The following is a 14091-nucleotide window of genomic DNA, read 5'->3' on the forward strand; positions in this document are numbered from 1 at the left end:
AATGTACCCCATATGAATTGTTACATTAGGAGTGTTATAGACTATACATGCATGTAAGCAGGAACCAATGTATGAGACTTACAAAGTGTAGCATAATCAACCATAACAAGCCACAGACCTTCACTCAACCTTGTCAACAAAGTAAGTGGACATTTTGGGAAATGCGCTTATTTGCTTTTGTGCCGAGAGTTAGGAGAGAGGATCAATACCACTCTCACATTTGTCTGTTTAATCTGAAACTAAAGCTAGGACAGGGGTATTCAATTAGAATTCAAAGAGGTCCAGTTAGAGAAAATTTCCCAAAGCAAAGGTCCGGAACATCAAAACGACTTACTTGCGTTATCATTCAGTACCATAACGTATAGTTGTGTCAACATATGTTTTTAGTCAATAACGGACTGTCAAATCAAATAATATTTCAGTCAGTTTTCACATCAAAATGGAGAGATAATAAATAATAACTACTGTACTAATAAATTCTAAATTCAAGTAAACTAAAATAAAGTGCCTAATTTTTAGAATAAATGAAATAAAAAGTGTAGCTTGAAGTGATGAAGTGTAGTCTTAACCAATTTTATAATAAAAACTCAACACATCATAACAAATGAACAGTTGTAATGCATCCTCTTCTCCTTCATTCCCTCTTACAGAGCTACCACTCCTACTTTCTCTTGTTCAGTGAGAAATGTGAGCTCTAGTTTCTTCTGCCAGCTAGCATTGGAGTTGAACTGCCCGTGGGAGGAATGTACATGTAAAAATCTGTACATGTGAAATCTCTTTTCCCTTTCGTCTCCTCAATTCGTGTGTGTTTCCAAAACGTCTCTGGTGTATCTGGCGGACTCGACTCGCAAGCATCGGAATGCACAGATTTGATTGGCTGAGCAGCGTCACATGAGACGATTGGAGCACATGCGATTGGTCTGTGAGTTTCCTGATCCGCTAAACCAATACAGTAAATGCTAGAAATTTATGATATATATTTATTTATTTATTTATTATGTTTTCACACATGGTACTGCATGATGAATATCTGTCTGTACGCAGAAATGCAGCCCCAGACTTGAAAGGAATCCACCATGCTTCAGTGCAGCCTGCAGACACTCATTCTTTTACCGCTCTCCAGCCCTTCTTCAAACCGCCTGGATTCTGCTGCAGCCAAATATTTTAACTCACCCCAGTTCCTGTGTTTTCGTCCATAGTTGAGTCGCTTGGCCTTGTTTCCATGTCGAAGGTTTGGCTTTTTGGCAGCAAGTCTTCTATGACGGCCACTTCTGACCACAATTTCTGCCAGGGAGAGACCTTGCTGATGCAGTATAATTACCTTGTGTCTTGTTGCTGTGCTCAGTCTTGCCATCAGGACTCGAGACTAACGGTGTCCTGTCGTCCTTGGGACTATATAAAATGTGTCTTGGACAAAGAGAAATATTCTCTAAGGGAGTGTGTGTGTGTGTGTTTATTTGTTACTATCACTTAGCAAATGACAAACTGAACTGACCGAGCGTTGACTACGACCGAGCGTTGACTACGACCGAGCGTTGACTACGACCGAGCGTTGACTACGACCGAGCGCGTCTCCTCATGCTGTTACTACAGTCACTATCACTGGCTGGCTGCTCACCTGTTCCAGAGGTATAGATCCATCTATCCTCTCAGTCACAAACGGCTTGCTGACCTCTCAATAGTGCTGTGTTGAGTGCTAACTAGCGGCGAGAATCATGTCCACCCAGCTGATGCAACTCGGCATACGCATAATCGTAAAGTAACCCTCACCCCCGCGTGTGCTGAGACGCAGCCAGCAGACTTGCTGGTAGAGTAATCAGTGGTGCCCGGTCCCAGAAACACTATTTTTCAGCAGCTTCATAAAAATTAAGTAAGCTTTTCATTGGACACTAAATTAATCCAGGCCCCCTAGTGCAGGATGAACATTTTAAAATCGTTTTCCAGGAAATGACACACACTAAATTGTCATTAAGAATACCTACAAAACAACATTTTGTGTCATTGATGGGCCAGATCCTGCCATATGACGTATAGGCCCAGTGCAAGGCATATCATATAAACATTTAAATATCGATTTTCATTTCATGGGAATGGGATATTTTATATTTATTTATGTTTCTCTAAAAATACACTGAGCAGACAACGGATCTTTGATACTCTCTTTATTTGTGTATTTGGTATTGAAGTAATCCAAAAGTAACTAAAAGTAATCAGGTTACATTACTTTTATATTGTGGTACTTGGATTACGTTACTGATTACATTTTTTTTACAAATAATTAGTAATTGTACCGGATTACATTTATAAAGTAACCCTCCCAACCCTGCTGAATTTAAATGAATTAATTTCGAGGTTAAAAGATGCCCCAACAGATTTTCAGTTTTGTTTTTAAATCTTTTTGTTTGAATTGAGCAAAATAAATATTATTTATTTGATCAATTTTGTCATTTATTATTTCACTAACAACTATAGAGGATAATAACAAAGTAAAGAAACAACATTTTTGATTTTGGGACGCTTTGCATTCAGGACTGTTCAAATTGTTTTTCAGCACGGTTCCAGGATGGAGGTGAAAAATGTTAGTCTGGAGCCCTGCTTGCCTTGGTGGATGACTTTTGACAGTAAAATGTCTTCAGCAGCCTCACCTTGTTAGCTGAGTTGGCTGTTCCTCACCCAGCTGTATTCCTCCTACATAGCTGTTTCTGTTTCAGTTAATTAGGGCCCAAGCACGAAACGTGTGAGGTCCCTATTGAAATTGAAGGGATTTTTTTTTCTTTCTTTCTTTTTTCTGCAAAGTAACCTCAAGTGTAGGGGCCTAAACATACTCGGAAACTCACCAAACTTTGCACATAAATCAGACGTGGTGAAAATTTTTGTATTTTATGGGTTTCATGTATTGGGCGTGGTAAAATGGCTCGCTAGCGGCGCCACCCCCCGGGGAGCAGCCCACAGACAAAGTTTCACCTACGTGTACGAAATTTCTATGGTACGTGTGTCATGTCCAGACACACAAAAAAGCCTCTTGGAGCCATTGCCTAAATCAAACAGGAAGTCAGCCATTTTGGATTTATTGGTCATTTTTGGCGATTTACACACTTACGTACTTTGTATTTAGTCCGACCGACTCCAGATTTGTGCTGTGCAGTCTAAACCCATTGACGATTAAAAGTTGTGTAAACGGTGAGTTTTCGTGGAATGATGTGCCCGTGACGTGGCGTCCAAAAACGATGATTCGCCATAAAACAGGAAGTTATTGTAACTTCAGTCTACATGCTCACATCTGCACCACATTTGGAATACATTATAACAGTCACTCCCTGAACACATCCATATGCCAATATTCACTCAAAGTCATAGCACCACCTTAACTTTACATTCAATGTGAATGTAAAGTTAATTCAAGAATAAATGTACTAGGTATGTTTCAGATGGATTCAGATGGATGTGAAGACCTTTATTCCATATGCCTAGAGACACATGGACAACATTATGTGTTTCACAAAAAGTTGTGATGAACATCCAGTGTTCCTGTAAATCCAGAATGAATTCTCCTCACAAATGGGCTGAATCATCCTGTAAAATATCTAGGCAACATTAAGGACACTCTCCTTCAGAGGTGTTGCTTCAAAGTAGCTGAAGGTGATGAGCTGTATCTCATCATAAATGTTTGCCTTGCTAAATATAATCTCTCTGCACTCATTTTTGCCTCAAAGAAAGCACAGAGGACACTTTCTAGATTTATGAGAAGATGTTAAAAGTTTGCTTTACTAAATCTAAGAACTGACATTTTGAAGGTCTGATCCTTCTGAAGGGTACATTTATCTTTGCAAAAAGTGTCACGTGCTACTGCAAGGCCACTGTGCTCTTTGTTTCAAGTCAGGTACTGTAATAATGGAAGATTTTGTGTTGTTTTCAACAAAGAATTAGCCACTCACTTTGAATGACTTATCATTTATAGTGACCTCAGGTACGATTCAGACTCTACTTTTTACACAGTTTGATATGTTATGTACAACCTTATTCAAAATGCATTATTTTCCACCAGTTCGCATTTAATGTCAATTGAATATCATATGCACAATGTAACTTTCTAAGCTAAAACATGTATTGCAGTACAATTAATTTTTTTGTAGACCTCTGATTTGAGGCAGGGATTACCACAAACAAAGGGAATAAAGAGAGAGCATACAAGGTTGTCAGGTGCTGTGTGGACTATATTGTTGAAATGATCATAAGTGTAAAAAGTGTGGAACAATCAGAACTCTTGTTAGAGCTAGCTGTGTGGCCTAGGCCCCAATGGCCACTCTAACAGGGCATCTGGGCTCCTCTGAAACAATGGACAATCAAGCACAACTGGGATTTCTAAGGCACTTTAGGACTTGGAGCATGAGGAAAGATATTTATGCCTTGAGTGCCAAGTTCTACATCTAGGGAAGGTCAGGGACCGTGCATCCTTAAATTCTCCAATCTCTGTAGTGGTAGTGTAGGACCCTGAATCCCTCAAACCCTCAAATAGAATGAAGGACCAAATCTGGAATCGCCTAGTGGAGTGCCTTTTAGCACTACAGTACAAGAACAATGCTTAGGGACAAAGCTCTGAATGTCCTTGAGTGGGACTGTCAAAGTCAAAGACTGAAACCTAGTCTGACAAAGGCAAAGAGGAACAACTATGTCAACATGAGAAAATGCGGAAAAAGGTGAAAGTATCTGAATATTTTCAAAAGACGCATCAAAAGCTGCTACTGAGAAGGTAAATCCACAAAGTAGTCTTTTTAAGCTCCAGGATTATTTATATCTTGCTACAATTGACTGAAACATCTCTTTATCACTTCTTTGGCTGTCATTTATTACCATGAGCAGTCTGAAAAACATACAGACACACACACACACAAACAAGTTGACTTTATAAGCTGGACTTAGGGGAGATGAGGATGGGGTGGATAAGAACATAAATTAAATTATTAAGCCAAATGGAATTTCAAAATGGGGATCTGAGTTGATGGCCGGTCAGCGCTCCCTGTGTCAAAATAAAATCATAAAGTCTCATCAATTAAAGTTTGCCATTTAAAGCTTAAAAACACTAAGATGATGGATAAACAGCAGAAAGATCAGGAACAGAGCCGTGTGCACTCAAGCAGCACAGAAACGCTGCACTCTGTTTACTTGCACTCTGATGATTCCATTAATGTTAATTTAAGGGAGGAATCAAAAAAGGAAATGGAATATTTTAGAAAGCCCAGAGCAGGGCATATTTATCTGAACTGTGCTCATGTGAATAAGTAACCAGGGAAAAGGTTAAGACAGGTTATTCTTGTGTGCATGGGATGAATCTGCAAGACCAGCCTGACAGATTTTTAACTGACAGTCATATCAGTAATAGGACCCACTGTAGTTGGGAGAATGCCCTGTATCTAGTGAGTATGTGTAACTTTTTCTTATCAATAAGTAATTTGGGACAAGGTTAAAACATGGTTTTAATTTATTCATGGGATGGCTCTACAACCCCAGACTGACTGATTGAATTCTGATTTTGTACCAAATCTGACAACCTCTTTGAACCTCTTTAAAAAATATAATTGTGTAGATTGTGAAGATTTAACAGGGTTTAGATTAACAAGTAAGCAGTGAAATGATTAATAATAACAGTGAATGTTTAATAACAAAGAAGCAACTTTAAGTATAACTGTCAGCGAACAGGGTATTTAATCATTTCCAGACTCAAATAACAGCAGCCTGTAATTTTAAAATTAATGATGTCTCATGTTCAAAGTGCAACTGTCACATTGTACAAAACTGCTGCCTTTTAGACATTTGACAAAATATTGGCCAAGATGTGTTATCCAAGCAACTTCCAGATGGTTGCAGCATTTTCAGAATCAGCTGCATTCCTTGGATTGTTTGTGCACAACATTTGCCTAAAAATGACAAAGAATGTGGCACAAAGAGCCTTGTGACGGCGTGGGAGTGTTTCTTGGCATACTGAGCTCCTTAACATCTGGTGAGGATCATTTAAATGCAACAATGTACCTCAGCATTGTAGACTAGATTAATCCCTTCATAGTCACAGTACTTTTGGCTGCTTCTGGCAGAATGATGTGCCTTGCCAAGGTGCTGAAGTGGCTCAGAGTCTCAACCAACACAACACCTTCAGATGTAGGTGGAACATGAGGTTTGTAGCCTAAATGCAAAGCTGAAAGATATGCAGAAACGGCATGACTCTATTAAGGCAGCATAGACCAAACTTCAAGTAAACTACTGTACCTCTTAAAAATGTAGGCTTTTCTTAAGGCAATGGTGTCCTCCCCAGTGTAGATGGTGAATGGTAAATATTAAAGCCTAATAATAAAAGTCCTATTTCATTGTATCAGTTTGTGGATGACATTTAGACCTAATGTCCATTTAATCTCAGCCTAACTGTGGTGCATGTATGCCAGTTTCTACACTTGACTTCATAGAATGTTTTTTTCTCTAATTCTTGGTCACCTAAGCCACGAGCCAGGAGATCTTGCCATGAAAATTTTAACTTGTGATAACCACATTGTGAGTCACTGGCAGTCTTTCAATTACTAATTGATGATAACCGGATATCCAGGTGGGAGCAGATTACAGCAGGTTTAATATTCATGAACTTTGTTCAAGATTTCACTGTACAATGTTGTCTTTTCCAAGATCCCCAGCTCCAGGAAGAGATAAGCATATTTATATTACCCCTGAATGCCTTTACTATTCAATAAGTAAAATCATCAACATAAAGCAAGAGGCAGAATACATAAACTAATTGTCAGGGTATGGGCTGGTTAGTAGTTTTCCTTTAATATGTCTGTAATTAATGGAATCATTTGTTAAAACAAAGTGTCACCTGTGTGTTTATGCACGTGTTCCTTGTGCTTTATTTATGTTTATATGCCTAATATAAGATAGTAATAAGTCTTCCATGACATCAAAGTGATGAGGGCAACACAGAAAATAGCCTTTTCAGCAATCTTTCTTGAAGCATTTTATTATATTTAAGTACAGTACTATTATCCTTCAAAGATGTCACGCCCGCAACTCTCACAGATTTGGACAAGGACACATACTAGCAAGGCGCTGGCAGCCAAGTGCAGTCCTGCTGTCTTTTTCCTCATCAGCACTTGCTAAACTGCCAGAGGACATGTCAGGCCTTTAACATGGCCTGCAAAACTGTCAAAGCCAAAACATTTGGCATTGTAAACTCCTCCAAAAAGTAATGGGCAATGCCTTATGGGCACTCTTAAAAACAGTCTTTAAAGTATCCGTATCTCATTCTCTTTCCTTCCCAGCCTCCATTTAGTAATTCACCCTCTTCTCTCATTGTGTCACATTGCCTCCCTCCCACCCTCAAAAAAAGCAACACCTTTTTTTAATTATTAAACTATTTTGAGATTTAAAACTTTTGTATTTGATCCAGTCTGCACCTCCTGCACTCTATGCCAGGATAGGAAGCCTGAAACAAACACTCGCATCCATTGAACACACACATAAACAAGCAACATTTATAAGACGGACTCGGGGGAGATTAGGATAGGGCGGAGAATAACATTGGGGGGGTTAAAACAGTAGTATTTGGCCAAATCTGCACCTCCTGCACACTATGCCTGGATAAGGCACAATGCACTAGATAGAATCACAGGTCTTACATCACACCACTGTGCAAACCTGGCCTCTGTAGGACTTGCAGGAAGCTGCAGGCTGGTAATTAAGCTGGATAACTAAATAGCTATTAACCCCACTGTTTTTACTGTTACTTGCTAATATTAGAGCCTTTAATTTGACTCCTTAGGGTGTTTCCATGGCCTAATTCTGTCTTTTACATAGACAGTGAGAAAGCACTTTGGTGTAGGGAGCCATGTACCAAGCTACCGTGATAAATTATAAGCAGGCCTTTTAAGAGGTTTTGTATTTAGCTGTGTGCCAATAATAATTATAATGTTGTTTTCCTGTACCTTAAATATTATTTTAAGTGGTCACTCCTGTGCCAGTGTCACCTAGTGAAATGCAAAACAATTATTCTTGTTCATCTGTGTATTTAAGGCATTTTCAGAGCAGCAGTACTCTTTTGGTTGTTGAATTGCGTGTAACCTTGTAGCACTTAGGCACTGCCTCACATACGGATGCAAATGAGCCAGGAGTGATCTTTTCTTTGAACTGCTCTTCTTGCTAAACATTAGTTGGCGATGTTTTTTTTTAATTGTGTTACAGGCGAGAGACAGCAGGCCTTCAAAGGCAAGCGGCGTATACTGACAAATACAAATTGTGGGAATGACATAGGCGATGGAATAGCAGGATGTGTGAAGAGCAGATGAAAGGGGAATATAGAGAAGAAGAAGGAGGGCAGGGTGACTAGACCATTGCTTCCATGATGCATTGCTTTGCTGCATTCCCTATGGTGCAGCTGTTTGTTATCCGTCAGAGTCCCGGCGCTGTCAAAAGGAGGGAAAGCAAGCAATGTTAACTAGCCTCCCTGTGCTGACACTTATTAACACTGAAGAATAGAAGCTGAATAGACCACCCAACACATAAACATATGCACAGGGAATATAACTGCTGTACAATATGAAGTCATATACAGTCTGTGCATGCACCCACATGCCTTTGCCATAACATAACATGTAGCCATTGTCATGGGTTCTACTTTACCAGACATTCAGATTAAAAAAAGCCCTGTGTAAAAAGGCACAAGGGGCTATGTTAGTGGGGGCGTGTTGCTTCAGGTTCAGGTACTTGTTGTTAACTGTTTGAACATAGCCTTAGCGTCTTTTGCTCTACACTCAATTTTGAGGGGAGGTCCATGGACTAAATTGTGATACTAAATAATATAATTAAGCCTTTGGCCATTTTTAAAGGTCAAGAAAAGGCTAGGGTTACAGGTCATTATATGTTCATCTGGTGAGAAATCAAAGGGCAACCTCCGGAACCCATTAGTTTGTTGCTAGATACGACTAAAATTAATCACAGCATGCCATGTCCACCTTTGTTTGCATGGAGGCGGAAGTTACTTATCACAGATCCTCCGGGCACAAGTACCCATCAGAACCTCACTAGAGTCTGATTAGCATGAGAGATGCATATGTACAGCTTGCAGATCTACAACTTCTTGACCTCTCTGGTGTTCGCTCAGACTCAAGAGAATGCAGAAAGGAGATGGTAGATGTTAAACTTTGGACATTCATCTTTTTTTACAGTGGCAGCATGTCAGATTTCATTACGGTGTGCTGCAGCTGGGCTGTAGGCACGGATTTAATCAAGCGTGTAACCATACTATTGCCACTAACAACAAATGGAAGTGCATTCTGTGATCAATATGCGTGTGATGAAAGCAAAATTATGTAGGCGCACACTGCAACATTAGTTCTGTGACAAACCTCTTACAGGCCTCTTAAGGCTTGGCCACTCATCTTTTCATCTCTGCATAGTGACAACTTGCAAGCACATGCTCAGCTGAAGAGCATTATCCTTTGTCCTCTCCAGTTGAACTAAATCCCAATATTTAACTGGTCACACGGGTCGCCACTCTGGACCAGAGCAGCTTCTCAGAAAAAGATGAGAGGACAACAATCTCTAATTCCAGACACAACCCTGACTGTCATTGTACAGGAAGTCTGGCTGAACCACCACATCCTACTTATCCTTCTGCCACACAGGAGCCGGTGGACTATCTAGGTGACTCAGAACTGGCAGTCTGTGTACCTTAGGTTTGCCTTTTGTGCTATTTTGAAATGGAAATAAGAAAGCAAATGTCAGTATCTCATTAAAACGTATTGCTCAAATTTCGTTGCCTCTTTATTTATAAAATTATTGTGCTCTCCAAGAAACTTCAGATATATGGTTTATTGTGTACTCATTATGCTGTTTGGAAACATCCCAAATGTTTCTGTGGTTCACACCAAAGCAGTATTTTGGAAGATATAACAGTATGTCACATTTCTCACCCCTCTGAATCACCACCCACATCTCAGATTTGTTAAGCGATTTAAATATGCACAGTTGTGTACCCACTGACAGCTGTTTCCGTCAACTGAAAACGACAAAGAAGTCACTGTCCTATGCAGCTACAGATCTAGATTCATGAAAAAATTGTGGATGAGTCCAATGAAGCTATAAAAGGTATTGTTAGGCTACATGCAAAAACAACAACTGTAAAATATCCTCATATTAACGTCCATCCAACCACTAGCGCAACTTCCTTGTCAAGTAAAAATGATATTAACACTTGCTACTGATAGGTTAAGGCATAACAAAGTACTTTCAAACAAAAAAACATTAACACAATGTCAGGTTGAACGCATGAAGTGAAACAAAATAAGAATTCAGTCTCAGTACTAAAGGCATATAATAAGTGATGTGTCCAATACACTTTTTGTTGAAATTCAACAAATATTTCCTCACAGTTTGCAAATTTTTTTTCCCATACAACCGTGGCTCCGTAAATGGAAAACAAAGAAATCGGTGAAGACCTTTCCCACACCATTGTTCCAGCAACTGGTGGCGTTAATGCTCGTGCACAAGAGCAGTGGGAGAGAGTTCTATACACTAGCACATTCGAACGTGCTGGACTCAAGGCACAGTGAAGATGGAGAGATGGTCAAGAAAGTATAGGCAAAGAATAAAGTTATACGATCAGGCAAGGGTGAATGCGTTTCAACGCTGGAGAGATTTGAAATTTGGGGGGCGGGGCTTCTGAGGGAGCACTGAAGGGGGGGGTGTATTTGTTTGGCAGCTCAAATATCAACGATCCTTCATCAGAATCACTCACTCTCCGTTTAAGCAACCTCTTTTCCTGCAATTCAAACAGAAACATAACATGCATCTCAAAGAGATCATGATATTATCATGACAAGAAATATATAAAAAAGAAGAAAACTATTTATCAGTTTGACAGAATTCAATTTGAGAGGTGACGCAATTGCATAACAAATAAATGAAAAGATGCAATTAGAGGAAAATTTACATGGGGTGACGCAAATATAGACAGAGACGTGTCAAAACTTGGATATGATAAATATGTGGATATCTTGGGGATTCATGAATGTGCTTCCTAAACGTAGCAATGAGAGAGAGAAGAACCGAATCAGTTGTCCCTCCACCATGGTGACACTGAATCTCCTGTGACCCAGTCCTATAGAAAGATTGTACAAAAGAAGCAATATAGAAGCAAATTACCTGTAGGTGCCAGTATTGTGTGGAGTCTGACGAGAATCTAACCAAAAGACATGTTATTGAAGGAAAAATGCTTTTAATTACAGCTCATTACACTTCTCTCGGCACAATGGTTTACCAGGCAGTGAGTATGATTGATAAAAAGTTGTTACACGTTGTTGTGGAAGCTAAGAGAGAGTGAAGGACCTTTGCTTGTGGTGCCACTGTAGGAAACTAGAGGAGAATTGATAATGTTTCAGTGATGAATGATAGTGCCAGCACACCTGCGGATCGTGTTAAGGAGCGAGGAGAGTGCTGTTGATCTAAATCATTGATGGCTCTTACCGATGGCTCACGCTGGGGTCCTACCAACGAGACGAACGAGTTCTTAACACAGAGCACGTTTTCTATTAGGGCAGTGACTATAACAAGAAGGGAGCAGGTGTGCTTTTCGCTGCCTCGACCGCTGTAACACTGACAGTAACAGACACCGTGTTTAGAGAACAAGAATGGAAGCGCGACCTGTGGATACAAGTGTTGCTTTTCTTAGAAATGCACCTCACACATTTCCTCCTTTCTAATGCTTACATGCCGAATGTGTATTTGTATTACTGGTTGTGCAATCTCACATAATAGAAGAGAATAGAATAGATACTTTATTGTCATTGCATATAAATATCCAACGACATGCAGTTTGGAGCAAATAGTTGAACAAAACAACTTTTAAAATAACATATATAAATAGGCAATAAAGGTGGTATTGTTGTATGTCTTGTAGTTCTCCTTTGAAGTCTAGCTTATGTGTCACTATGTATGGGTTTTTAATTGAGGTCAAACTATACCAGAAAGAATAGTTTAAAATTTTAGGAAATACAAATAGTAGCTTTCTTGCCAAGAGTTATCAGAAGATTGATACCACTCTCATATTTATACAATAAATATGAAGCTGGAGCCAGGAGAACGTAGCTGATCTTAGCACAAAGACTAGAAACAGCTTGCCTGGCTCTGTCCAAAGGTAAGAAACTCCATCAACCACCAACCTCTAAATCTACTTGCCTGGCAACCCCAGTGAACATCACTGGCCCTAAAAAGAGAATTCACACTCGCAAATGACCTGAGCATAATAAAATGTCTAAAGAAAAACTAAGAAAAGTGACTACATACAGACTCAGTGAACACAACCTGGCCACAGAAAGGGGTCACCACAGACAAAGCTGGCTACCAGAAGCTGAGAAACTCTGCTCCCAGTGCAACGGAGGACAGGTAGAGACAGAGCTACACTTTCCCACTCATGTCCTAAATAGAAAACCTTACGAGAAAAACCCTTCCCAAACATTTCCTAGAAACTCTCCGATTTACTAGGAGAAATACCCAAATGCCAATAATTGCAGCAAAATTTATCTCCTCATGCCCGAACTGAGAACAACCAGTGGAAATTCAAACTGATATGGAAAATAAATCATTATTGTTGTTTTCTATAAACTTACTGTACTATTATCACTATTATTGTTATTAATATTATTGGTTGATATTTTATTAATTGTCCCTTGGCAGGAAAATAAACTGCTGCATGTCAAAAAGACATATTTTCTATTTTTTTTGTTGTTGATTTTTCTCTCTCTCTCTTTTAGTCATTTTATTTTTTACAGGTGCATCTCAAAATTTGAATATCGGGTAAAAGTCAATTTGTTTTACGTAATTTAATTAAAAAAGTGAAACATTTACATTCATTGATTCATTACATATAAAGTGAAATATTTCAGACCTTTTCTGTTTTATTCTTGATGATTACGGTTTACAGCTCATGGAAATCAAAAATCCATATCTCAAAATATTAGAATATTTGAATTGAGAATGTATAATACAGAAATGTCGACCTTCTGAAAGGTTGAAAATTTATGAAAAAGGTTAATTTATGCACTCAGTACGTTCTCAGGGTAAGTTGGCTGGCTAATCAAGCACAGTAATCACATGGTCAGCAAACCAGTTACTAGTCTTTTAAGCACTGTGGGCAGGTGCCAAATCCTGCTGGAAAAGGAAATGAGCATCTCCATAAAGCTTGTCAGCAGACGGGAGCGTGAAGTTCTCTAAAATCTCCTAGTAGATGGCTGCATTTAATCTGGACTTGATTAAACACAGTGGACCAACAACAGCAGATGACATGGCACCCCAAATCATGACGGTGAAAACTTGACTTTAAACAACTTGGATTACGTGCATCTTCACTTGTCCATGACCATGAATTCCAAACGAAATGCAAAATTTACTTTCAACAAAAAGGACTTTGGACCACTGAACAATGGGTTCTTTTTCTCCTTAGCCCAGGTAAGACACTTCAGACGTTGTCTCTGGTACAGCAGTGTCTTGAAACGAGGAATCCGACACTTATAGCTCATTTACTGGACACGTCTGTGCCTGGTGGCTCTTGATGCACTGACTCCAGACTCAGTCCACTCCTTGTGAAACCCCCAAGTTCTTGAATCAGTTTTGATTGACAATCCTCTCAAGGCTGTGGTCATCCCTGTTGCTTGTGCACCTTTTCCTACCACTCCTTAACCTTCCAGTCAACTTTCCATGAATATGCTTTGATAGAGCACTCTATGAACAGCCAGCCCTTTCAGCAATGCCCTTCTGTGGGTTACACTCCTTGTGGAGGGGGTCAATGAGTGTCTACTGGGTAACTGTCAAGTCAGATCATGATTGTGGTTGTGTGTACTGAACCAGACTGAGAGATTTAAGGCTCTTCTCAGGTCGACATTTCTGTATAATACATTCTTTATTGTAATATTCTAATATTTTGAGATATGAATTTTTGATTTCCTTGAGCTGTATACCGTTATCATAAAGATTTAAACAAAAAAGGCTTGAAATATTTCAATTTATGTGTCTAGAATATATTAAAGTTTCACTTTGATGAAAAGATGAAAAGTTGAC

The sequence above is a fragment of the Micropterus dolomieu genome, linkage group LG13, assembly GCF_021292245.1.
Source record: "Micropterus dolomieu isolate WLL.071019.BEF.003 ecotype Adirondacks linkage group LG13, ASM2129224v1, whole genome shotgun sequence".
Taxonomy (NCBI): Eukaryota; Metazoa; Chordata; class Actinopteri; order Centrarchiformes; family Centrarchidae; genus Micropterus; species Micropterus dolomieu.